Source organism: Saccostrea cucullata, unplaced genomic scaffold (assembly GCF_032062105.1).
Source record: "Saccostrea cucullata isolate Sc308-1 unplaced genomic scaffold, CSIRO_AGI_Scuc_v1 ctg15691, whole genome shotgun sequence".
NCBI classification, from domain to species: Eukaryota; Metazoa; Mollusca; class Bivalvia; order Ostreida; family Ostreidae; genus Saccostrea; species Saccostrea cuccullata.
The window spans coordinates 1-12,589 of record NW_026928360.1 but is presented as its reverse complement, the minus strand read 5'-3'; the positions used below and the strand labels follow the sequence as shown (position 1 = coordinate 12,589).

General features: G+C 33.2%; 1 long non-coding RNA gene across 1 annotated transcript; it reads left to right on the top strand.

Moving 5' to 3' along the window:
* The first annotated feature begins 6,336 nt into the window (after positions 1-6,336).
* On the top strand, positions 6,337-8,811 carry LOC134277328 (uncharacterized). The gene is made up of 3 exons (XR_009994224.1): positions 6,337-7,063; positions 7,722-7,772; positions 8,153-8,811. It is a non-coding gene; the product is annotated as an uncharacterized LOC134277328 (long non-coding RNA).
* Positions 8,812-12,589: the final 3,778 nt, after the last annotated feature.

Here is a 12,589-nt window from a genome sequence, read left to right as displayed (position 1 = left end):
GACGTAGCAGAAAATGGCTTATTTTGAAGGTTTTGATGCAAAATTGAAATTATAAAGTCATTGGAGACTTTTAAGCTCATTGCTTTCTTTTGTTCTGTCAATTCTGGCACTTCCGGTCAAAACCGGACGGAAGACCTACTCGTTGCTTTGCAACGAGCTTTGCTCTAGTTAATTTTTTTTTTCTTCTACTTCCTAGACGCCAACTTTGAGGCCTCATATCTCACTCATAACTCAATGGATTTCTCTCAAATTTCCTGAGGTTATAGACGTTTATAAACTCTATCAGAATAATGACTAAAATTTCAAAAAGTCACTTCCGGTTTTGAGTTATTCCCCTTTAAACGAAAAATCATAGGCTTTCGTTTCCGGATAAAGGCTCAGAGACCACGAAAGCTGGAGCAGATATTTTACTAATTTTAGATAATAGAAGGATTGAAGTTGTGCACATCGCTTTTGTTTTTCGATTCTGTATTCAAAATGGCGCTTTATCGGGGTCAAAAATTAGAACGCCTAAAAGAGTGAAAATTTACATATATTTTTTTTTCTTGAAAACTAAAAATATTTTGTTAAGACGTATTGAATAAAAGTTGTGCATAATTGCAAGAGCTTTCATTTGATATAATTTAAGATATTAGGCCCCTAAAATTAGGGATCTAGTGCCCTTGAAAGTTTTTGCTTAATATTTCGAAAACGATTCATATTTTGAATGACTTTTGATAATGAAGTTGTGCTTTAACATCTTACTGATCGTATGAAATTGTTATTTTGTTCTAGTCTTGTTTTAAATGAGCTAGATGCATGACCTATATATGTACAGGTAATTCTTTTCACTCTGCACGTAAACGAGAGCTCGTGCGTGTATACACAACTTTTTCCCGCAATTACGTCATAGTTACAGAGCGTAGCCATCACATTTCACGTGATGCATCCGCCATTACAACCGTGAAACCCGTGAGCCGTGAAAGATGTATAAAGATGGAGGGGGGAATCGTGCGCCGTGTTTAACTGTTTTAACAACAGAAAGAAAATTTATTTGTGGAAACATTCTCTTTGCAAAGACCACGTCGGCATTCTCCACAAAGATTGTCCCTGCATTGTGCCTTACAGCCTCCACAAGATGCCGAAAGCGGAGCCAGAGAAACTTCAATGGCAACGGGCACTACACCGCAATGATTTGCCGAAGAATGTGTTCGTTTGTTCAACACATTTTATTGATGGTCGACCAACTGCAAGAAATCCCATACCCAGTCTGAATTTAGGTTTGTTTATGACTTGAAAACTCTTCATACACGATGTTTACCCATATGAAAAAATACTATTAGAATTCAATCGGAGTATTCAGTTGACTACTAGTTGACGGTCAACTGACCGTCAATTGACCATTAGTTGAATTTTTGCCATGCAAATGAGGGAGCGATCAACTCATTTGCATAGAGTGGACCACTGTTGAATGCTCCTATATATTCTTTGCAGTTGACCGTTAGTTGAATACTCCTCTATTTCCTTTAGAGTTGACCGCTAGTTGAATACTCCACTATTTTCTTTGCAGTTGACCGCTAGTTGAATACTCCTCTATTTCCTTTACAGTTGACCGCTAGTTGAATACTCCACTATTTTCTTTGCAGTTGACCGCTAGTTGAATACTCCTCTATTTCCTTTACAGTTGACCGCTAGTTGAATACTCCATTAGTCAGTGCAGTGCACGTAGGTTGCTTTCATAAAATATTTGAAAAAAATGGAGGGAGATTTGAGATCTCAGACAAGTAGTGTTCTTGAAAATATGAAAAGTCAAACCAATAGAGTTTCTAAATTGACATAAATGTACTTGTAAATCTAAATGCATTATAAATGAATTGAGCTGGCACACTCTCATAAGTTGTTACAGTCTTTCTTCATTTTCTTGGCAGAAAGGGTGATATATAGAATTAGTCTAAAGCAACTGTATATTTTTACAACACAACAAGAAACACAACAAGACACTTGATGCATAACCGGTTTTCAGAATTCTTTCAATATTTAAAAAAGTACACAAAAAAGGGACCTATATTGGCTACATTGTTTTGCATTCCTAATATCTGTTTACAGGGTTGCAAATAACATTTAAACCTTAGGGGCCATGTGGGCCCCCAACTTCACAAGTTTTACTAGCCCACATTGATTTTATGGGGCCCACAATTCTTTTTTCACTTTGTAAAAAATCTTTTCATATGAAAACATAAGAGAAAAATACTTTTAATATCGCCATAGTATTTCATTATTTCTTTTCAAATTTTTCCTGCAGAATTTTACACTACTAAATGTATGAAATTCCATGTTATCATTCAATTCAATTTTTATTTCTTTTGATTTAAATTGTTTCAGGGCATGTATTTTGAATTAGGCTTAAAAAATATTTGATTCTTGTAACATTCCCAAATAACCAAGGGTCGGTATGTCGTTTTTTTTTTTTATAAATAAAGGAGCCAAACATACCTGGACTGAATTAACCAGGTGTTATATTCACAGTGGACACCCAACATGGCTGCCTATAGCGGCAGAAAAAGAATGGGGGGATTCTTGTTACAATAATGATTACTCTTTAAATTTAAGGTAAACGTTCACTAGATTGACATATTTTGTATCTCAAATAAAGCTACACAATTAATATTTGAAAAATGGAATCAGCTGAATGATCAAACACAGAAAAATCAGCCTGGGATATGAAAACGAAAGTACGTACATTGAATAGTTAAACCAAACTACGATCTGATTCTGGAAAAGGTCCAATAAAATTCTTACTCGCCATGTGGGCGATAATATTCTCAAGAGCTGGTCGCCCACAGGAAAATTTACTCGCATTTGCGAGTGGGCGAGTGCTTATTTGCAACCCTGGTTTAAAAATAACAAGTTTAGTAAAAACAAATCTTTAAATTTTATATACTTACAATAGTACATGAGATATTTCACACGATGAATCATCACGAAGACAATAATAATGTTTCAAATCAAAATTCCCATCCTCTACAGAAAACACACATGTACAGTGTACTGATTCAAATCTTGGTTGTTGTAATTATGGTACAAGTTTATCTTTTAAAAAGATAGGTGAGCTAGCGCCGTAGCAATTTTTAAACACAGAAAGGAAGATCCGTGATCAAGTGATTTATTTTGCTGAATTCTTTAATTTTTATCGAGGCTGGAGAGTGATAAAGTAATTATTGTTTAGTGAAGTGTATCCATTTTATACCCTAATGTAGATTTTCCAAAGGGTTTGGAAAAGTTTTGGAATTCCATGGAATTCCATTCGTTTCCATACCAAAGTCGAAAAGTGTGTCTGGAAGTTTTTGGAATATTTTGGAATTTGAAAAAATAAATGGACTTAGACATTTTTTGCTTTGGAAAGTAGTGGAATTCTTTGGAAAAAATGATAAAATGAGAAACTCAGCCATTTTCTGCTCTGGAAAACTGTGGAAAATTACTTAGATTTTTTTTAACTGTCGACCAATAGTACAATAACATCGGGATCGAAGTCGGGCTCGATGAACAATTAATTAAAACAACACGCCTAAATTCAAAAATGTCGAATGCCATGTTGATGTTGCACAGAATGAAAGTTGGAAAGAGGGTGTTTAGAACAGGGGAATCATGATTAGCTTTGGATGGAAGAAGATGAAGACATTTTAAGACCCGGTAGGTACAATATTGTACAGTATTTTATGTGTCCTTGAATGAAGAACGCTTCTGCTACCTGTTCATTTATAGTCTGGGCACCACACAGTCACACATAAACTACCTGACGGTGAAATCGTTAGTGCACTATTTCAATTTTGTAATAATTATTTAAAAACTCTAAACATCTCATTAAGATCATGGATTTTAACCCGAATGTCCTCGTTTGGGATCGAACTTATGTAAAGAATTTTACCTATACGTAGGCATGGTAAAGGATTTTTTTATAAAACAAAAACCACAATTATTTTTACATAGATTGATTACTTTACCTTTTACAAGTCATGTACAGCTTATTTGAACTTCATATCTCTTCAAATAAAAAAGTTATAGCATTGGAATGTGACTAACCCCCTGTCAGATTTCATATAATTTATATTTTAGAAAAATGTCCATGGAGTATGGGATTCTATATACCTCAGGAAAAAAAAAAGAAATTGACATGATTTGTCAAACGCCATTGGAAGAGTTAGGATAGGCATCGGGGACTGATGCACTTTCATTATTTCCATAGTGCTCACTTTATAAGTCCATATATTATGTTCCCAAAACAATGGTTGTGATTAAATTGTATTCTCTCTGTTTACCTTTTCTCTTTTTATCTTATTCTTTGCCTTTTTTAGTATGAAAGTGTTTTATGAAAATGCTCATCCAAGTGAATTAAAATCTTTTAAGGCATGTTATATAGATATCCTCATGGAAGGTCATTTTACCCACATGTGCATGTACAATGTACATGAAGGCGCATGCAATGAGTGACATGACTGACATACCTATATAGCCATAACTTTTATATTTTTCTATGAAATGCTTTGAATCTCATGACATAGAGATATAGATTACTGATCTGGACAAGGTGACACAGTGTACTTAGCTTGAACTTCTGTGCATGCATCACTGCATGCATGTGCACTTCCCTTAATTTGAACATGTTGAATGGCTAAAACAAATATCTCAATATCTTGTGTGTGGTTTTTTTTTGGAAAGGTTCTACAAGATGTTTTATATGGAAATTCGCAAAAATGTGCTGCTGTTTGATAGGCATATAACTGTAACTTCTATAGTTTTTCAACAAAACATAAACAAAATTTAATGTAGAACATATAGAAAGGTATAATAGGCTCCTAAATTATGCTACTAAAAATTGATTGCAAGGACATGCATGCATGATTGCCTTAGACAGTATTTCTGATTGTTAATATTCATGTTGTTAAATTTTAATTTTACTTTCTAGTATGCTCCCAGGAAAATTCTTTGAAATCTAAATTAAAATTAAATAGAACTTATCCTTTTTGATACATGGCATTTTATGAGACAATGTATGAGACAATGCTCCTAATAATTCTCAAAATCATAAGCATGCATGTGTACTCAAATTTCATTTGCTTATGCTTTTGGTGCTTTATATGCATTGTTATTTCTCAAAAATACTTTGTAAAATCAGTTGAAAGACTTTTAATACAAAAATTTTGCTGAATATAATGAATCTAAAAGGAAATGGAACCCCGAATGAGTAGGGGGTATTTTTGGTAATAAACATTTGTTAAAATAAAACTAGTACCATAATTAGAATGTTATAAATATTATTCTAAAAATCCTGCACATTTATTTTACTGAACCAAATATGTAATAAATAAAAACATTTTAATCCATTTAAATATTATAATTATAGTTGGCCACTTTAATTCTTTAGCTTCCAGCTGTGGATTGCTAAAAATCTATAAATTGAAAATAAAGAAGAATTAGCTTACTGATTTTTCTCCCATATTATGATAATTTATTTATTTGTCTGTTAATCATGTTAAAAGATGATAATCTCAACTTGGATCCGCGCCTTCTGGTAAATAACAATAAACTAAATTTAATTGTAACGTTTTGTAGTCTACCAGAACATCAAATGCAAGTATTTTATATCTAATAATAAATTTTAATCTTGTTTAACCAATATAATATTATTTCTTTTTAAATAATTCAGCGATTTTTACCTGTGCCGTACGTAGTATGAAAGTAGTGAGGCGTGAATCGAAAACGAGGCTTGGACAAGTTGCGATGTAGATATGTTAAATAAACGTTTCTTTCTTGTGAATACGGGTTCAGATCGATATATACTTTTATGAAAAAGAACCAGAAAACGTTATTTTTTTAAATAGTGTCGGATTTAATGGCGTATAAAGACTTACAAAATTTCTACCGCATATTTTACTTTTTGGTTGGGTGCTATTTATTTAATTTTCACGCTTAAAAACTTAAAAAATAAAAATACGCAAGCTATAATACCTCTTCTAAGTTTATATCTTTATAAAAACACATTCTATTACGTTCAGGCTCAGAAAACTGCCGTAACATATATACCACTTTCACTTTGCCCGCCATTAAAAAATATACGAAAAAGCGAGGACGTTTTTGTCACAACAAAACAGAGTTACGCGCCCTTTGCTTTACCGTGCCTACTATACGTTCCTTTGTTCAAGTCAAGATAACATTTACAGAGTATGATATACAATGTAATTAATTATATATATTTTAAGGCATGTTCATGATCATTTTCAGTTCTTATTTTAATTATTTTATAGCTGTTGCTGCATAAAAATGTGCCTGAGATGATCCCTCAGCGCTGGCGTTTGATCAGGTCCGGCACAATCTCTTGATTAAGCTATATAGCTTGATTTAGCTATATAGCTTTATTAAGCTATTCAGAATAGCTTGATTAAGCTATTTTCTCAGACTTTTTTCTCAAATGTGTTATTTTTTCAACAGGTGCAAAAAGTCGCACCTTGGTGCAGTGGAAATATTAAACTTTGTACTGCTCTGAATACAATGCATGTAAAAATCACTCACCAAATTGCGTCTACTTGAGAGACTTTTTACTCAAAGTTTTAAATGTTTTGGGGCTATTGATGAGTGACCACACAGTTATTTCTTGAATGAAATTATAAAGGAGGCCAGTTATGGCCAACAGGATAATTGATTAGTAACAGTTCAGCACAATGAGAAGCAATCATACTTACCCACGCCTCACCACACACTCAGTTACTCAAACAATGGAAATTCATATTTTGCTTAAAAGTATTCAACAGCAGCAATGTTAGAACTTTCTATGATTTAGGTTGTATTTTTGATAGTCCATAGTACATATATGAATAGTCAAATATTTGCGACTTTTTGTTTATTTTTTTCAAAAAACGTTTTTGTGAAAAATTGCATATAAATAGCTTTATCAAGCTATTTTGAATAGCTTAATAAAGCTATATAGCTTTTTAAAGCTATATAGCTTAATCAAGAGATTGTGCTGGACCTGTTGATAACTTGGTGGATGTAGATGCTTAGCCAGTCAGTCTCTAGGCTTGTGAATATGGTGAGAACGAGCTCAAATTATCGCTCAAACCAAGTTAACTAACTCTGATTTTATTAATCCATGTCTATTAGCATAATAATGTGTTCTACGGTGCGACCGTTGGGGACGAGCACAGTTATTTACTTTCAAAATCCTTTATACAGATTTTACTTGCACTGCCTATCCTCAGTTGAACAGATTAACAAGTCAATTCCCACTTCCCAGGCATTGGGATAGAGATTCTGAATTTTCGGAAGTTTCCTACAAAATCCAAAATACCTGAGCCGTTTAAGTGACGAAAGTATGACGTCAAATAAAAAGTCCTGTTGACTCTTCACCGCAAAGGATTATTGGGAGTTTGGAATTCTTTCACGCTGTGAGATAAAAATTTCTTGGAACGTGAAGATTTCAACCCAAATTTCCTCCGTTCATACACGTTATAGTATATTGAGCTCGCTACACGACGCTCGCTGCGCTCGCTATTAAAAAAATTATTGCAACTTTGCCAAGGAAACAAAATTTAAATTTTTATATTCTTAACACGCTTAAATTCCTTATTCAAATAATTAATAACAATGCATTCTGACAGGTAATGTAAACATGAAAACTGCACAGACATGCCTAATTACTTTAGATCAAATAGCAATCATCTAATATGAAGTATACATGCATTTTACAGGAATCCGGGTGCTCACAAGGACAAGAGGTGTATGAAAAGAAAAATATAAAGGTAAGATTTCTGAATTATTTTCTAAATCAATAGAATCACATGAATTGAAATTATCTTTTTCAGTGTTAGTCAGGCATTGAGCTTGAGCTCAAACCTTTTTGTTTTAGCTTACCTGAACCATTTTAAGGCCTAAGTGAGTTTTTTGATCAGTGCCTGATGTTGTCTGTCATCTATAAACTTTTCACATTTATACATTCATCAGAATTAATCCTAATTTGAACAAAAAATTGCAAGATAGTGAATTAATTCATATTCCATAGTAAACTGATTTGCCAGGTAAAAAAAAATCAATTGTTTTGTATAGCTTTTGTTTATTGTTTGTCATATATTTATATGGATATCAATAATGATGCATCTTAATGGTCATCTTTTTCTTTCAGAAATCGTGTAAGGATCGAAAGTTTGAAGTGTCTGTTGGAATGATCAACATCGAACTTTCTGAGCCTTCGTACTGAAAGTGAATCCGTTCGTGACACCAATTAACTGTCAACCTTCTAACATAACCATTTACTAATTTCATAGAATATCAGTGAGGAAGTGCATGATTCTCTAGCAAACACGTCAGAAGTTTTGGATCTTCATTAATTGGGATCTTTGGCACGTACGTTGGGGGGAAATATCATCTGTTGATTTTATGGGATCATTGTATCAATATAGTTGTGTAGTACATATTTTTTGCATGTAATACATGTGTTTGTCACTCTAGTCAATAACTTTGTACCAGTACATAAGCATGATAAGCCACTGGCAGTTCATTGTAAATGTATACTTTGTTGAGGTCTCAATAACTATTCCAATTCCTTAGCCAACTCATTTATTAAAACTTACTTCTTATTTTAGAAAATGCAGACTGGAGTTTACTAAATTCATGTATATCATAACATGATTATCATTAATTTAACCAAGGTGACTGATTCTCCGGTAATCATATTTTCTCTGTAAATAACCTTTAATGTAGAATACTTTCCGTGAGAATATTTTATGAAAGTGTGCTTATATTGTACATCTGAGAGTTATATCATATGCAATATTTGTCTCAAAAAACATTGAAACAATTAATTTTTTATTTTGAAAATATAGATTTGATCTATGAAACATTGTGATGTTATCGATTTTTTTTGTAATTATTTGGCACTAATTATTTCAGTTTTCTTTGTACATGTATTTGGAATCCTGGAATTCCATGGATTTCCATGGAATTCCTTAGATTTACAAATATCCTGGAATTCCACGGATTTCCTCCGCAAATTTCCATTCTGGCATTGTTCCGCTCTTTTCCAGGCTAGATTCAAAATTCCAAATCATTCCGAAAAAAGTTCCGTCCCAATACTCCGGAGAATTCTAAAGAATTCCGCGGAACAAAAATTCCATGGAATTCCATGGAATATGCTTTGGAATTCCATGGAAAAAATCTACATTAGGGTAGACACAAAGGTAAAGAAACAAGGAGGGTGGACCTATTGGAGTTTTGGAACGGAACATATATGACCTTTACTGGAGAGGGGGGGTCTCTATCATATGATGAGGAAGATGCCGATTGAGACATTGCATGTATGGGCTGATTTAAAGAAGAGAATTTCAATTTCTTGGCAATTTAGCAAAGAAAATACATGGGAGTTGAAAGGAATATAGAAAATAACTCAAATTGTATGTTGTGTAAAGAACCCAGAGACTTTGGAACGCATGTGAAGTAGCCTACCGTATATACTCGCCTATAAGTCGGTCCGCCTATAAGTCGGTTGTATTTTTTGACGTTATTTTGGTGGACTTTGCTAATGCCCCGCTTATAAGTCGGTACAATTTTTTAGGGTGACACTTTCAAGTAAATCCATTGATGTTTTAACCTGGTTTCACTTAATATTTTTCGAAATTGCACTGATATTTAATCTTAAATTTAAAAAAGGCATTGCTCACTTAAATTGCAAATGAAATTATTAAAACATTACACGTAAATACTTGTTCTTTATCTATATATTCTAAGAATATATACATTTTCTTTGATAATAGCAAATAAGATACATTGGGTCATATTTGTCAAGATATGTTAGGTTAAAAGCCCTACACATCAGAATTTTTTAAAACAGAAATAATGGATTTATTCGTCATTTTTAGTGTAAATTCTTGCTACTGTTTCTGGAATTTGTAAGATTGGCTGAATTGACCAATCAGAAATTAGAATCTATTGTAGCGTCGACCGAGCGGCCGTATTTACATTTTGTCCTCAGTCTTTAATTTCTCTATTTTGGTAGCGTTAAACTGTCCACATATCTTGAAATGAGACTCAAGTTCATCTATTCTACAGTTTATTTACACATCTCACAAATATATACACAATCACAAATATCAAACACAAAATAAATCCAAATAATAAATCCAAATAATGTCCAAGAATATAGCAACATGAGCGAAGTTAATAATCCAAGAATGATGGTACTGAATGGTAATGCTTATAATGAGTTCGAATGTATGAATGTCTCTAATGCAGTTTCAGCGCGGTATTTATACTATAGATCCGCTCCTAACAATAAGGAGCTCATATTTTGGATCCCTAAGATTAGGAGTCAATGTATCAATTACATAAATTAATATGGCAATCAGCAGGCGGTACATAACACAAACATGTGGGGTAATTAAGATACACATTAAGCTGTTAGAGATAAAGATAAAGATATACAGAGTGTGAACATAACTGACATCAATTTATGTGAAATAACTAAGATAACATATTTCGCTACACTATCTTTGGTTGTGCTTAGAAAAAAAACTCCCTTGTCATTGTTTAGAACAATAAGATAATGACCCGGGCTTTTCCGTTAGCAAAAAATAAACCAGAATTTGAAATATTATAAATATGAAGTTATCTTAAAGTGTAAGCTACACAGTAAATAAACAGTTATTTCATGCTACAACATGATACAACGAAATTGTTATCGTACGGTCTATCTGTAGTAGTTTTCACAGTTTTCCCAGAATGCACGGCCATGGCGACCGAGCATGCGTATTCAAGGAATTTGGACTAACGTAGTTGCTAGCGCTCGAGAGCGCTAGCAATAACAAACCCGATCTATGATAATGTAATTTTGAACCCAACATAAATTTAGCGTGGGAGAAGTTTTCTAACAAGTCGGAGTGTTCAACTAGTGGTCAACTCTTGTTCTGCATGAAATTTCAAAGTATGAGCATTCAACTAATGGTCAACTGGCCGTTTTATGCAAATCAGTTGATCGCTTTTCAGAAAAGCATTCAACTCCGAGTGGTCAACTGTTTTCGCATTAACAGTTGACGACTAGTTGACGGTTAGTTGACGGCTAGTTGACGGTCAACTACACATTTTCGTATGGGTAAAAATAGATTTGACATTCAGGTAAAGTGAAAGTAAGCTTGCAACAACGCATTCACAAACAAGGCGCTACTAGGCATAAAAATGATAATATTTAATATCATGTATAGTGACATATTTCTGATTCCAACATGGAAGATAAATTATAAATGTGAACATGCAAGAAATTTATGTATACATGCAAGATAATTATGTTGACATGCAAGTTACAAATCTTTTTATATAGGAATCTGAACTAAATCATAGGTGCTCCCCATGTAATTCTGTAAATGAAATGTAAATGTAAACATGTCTACATAATTAACTCGCATGTTGACATAGATAAGTCGCATGTTGACATAATTATCTAGCATGTTGACATACCAAAAAATGTCGCATGTCTACTTAATCATGTTGTATAATGCATCTAAATTGTCAGATACAGGCGTTAGTAAGTTAAATTACCCATATATAAATTATATTTCTAATAAGATTGGTAAATTGCATGTCAACATAATTAATTTGCATGTTGACATACATATGTTGCATGTTGACATAATTTATCTTGCATGTAGGGGGCATAAATATGCCACCATAATTATGCCTTACTAGTAATACGTTTTGAAATAATTTGTAAATGTAAACACAAGTCATAATCTATAGTATTTAGTTTACATGCATTCATTATATTTTCTCTGGTTTTGATATGCACATACTTTATGTAATGGTAAGAAGGTTGTTCGATACAACCATGCCCTTTATTTATCTGTGCTGTGATTTACAAGTTAAATGCTGCTAGATTTTGACTATTCAATGTGCACCAAAAAATAATTAAAAGTAGAAACCATTTATTTAAAAGTTTTTTGCCGGGAGGAAGGGATGAATATTTATTTTATAAGTATCAATAATTTATAGAATTTTTTTTACAGGTTATGAAGCTCCCATAAAAGTTGGTCGTCGACTTTTGAAAAGGAAGTCTGTCACAGAACAAACTAGATGCTGTCATGAGACAGTAATACCCGCACTAAGGTGTTTGCCTCTAAATACACGCTCCTACATATTGGGCGGCTTTCCAAAGAAATAGTCAAAACAATTCTATAATTTACATGTATTCATCAAATTGAGTATGAAATTCTCAGACCCTGTGACCTATAACTCAGAACCTTTTATATTTATTTTATACATGTTTAATTCATTATATACCAGTCTGAATTTTATTAATGATGTAAATTCATGCACGGATCTGTCGGGGGGGGGGGGGGGGGGGGCTGGCCCCCCCCTGGCATTTACAAGGTTAAAAAATGTATATACTAAAACAAGGAAAAAGTTACAATGGACCCCCCTTGGAAAATGCAGATCCCCACCCTGGTAAACACGAATATGTGTAAAATAAGTATGAAAAGTTAAACATTTGCGGCAATAGAAGTCACCACTACTCCCACCCCACCCCCCACGATATAGGTTTTTGACGTTTGGGTGAGATTTACTTTAGGTTTTT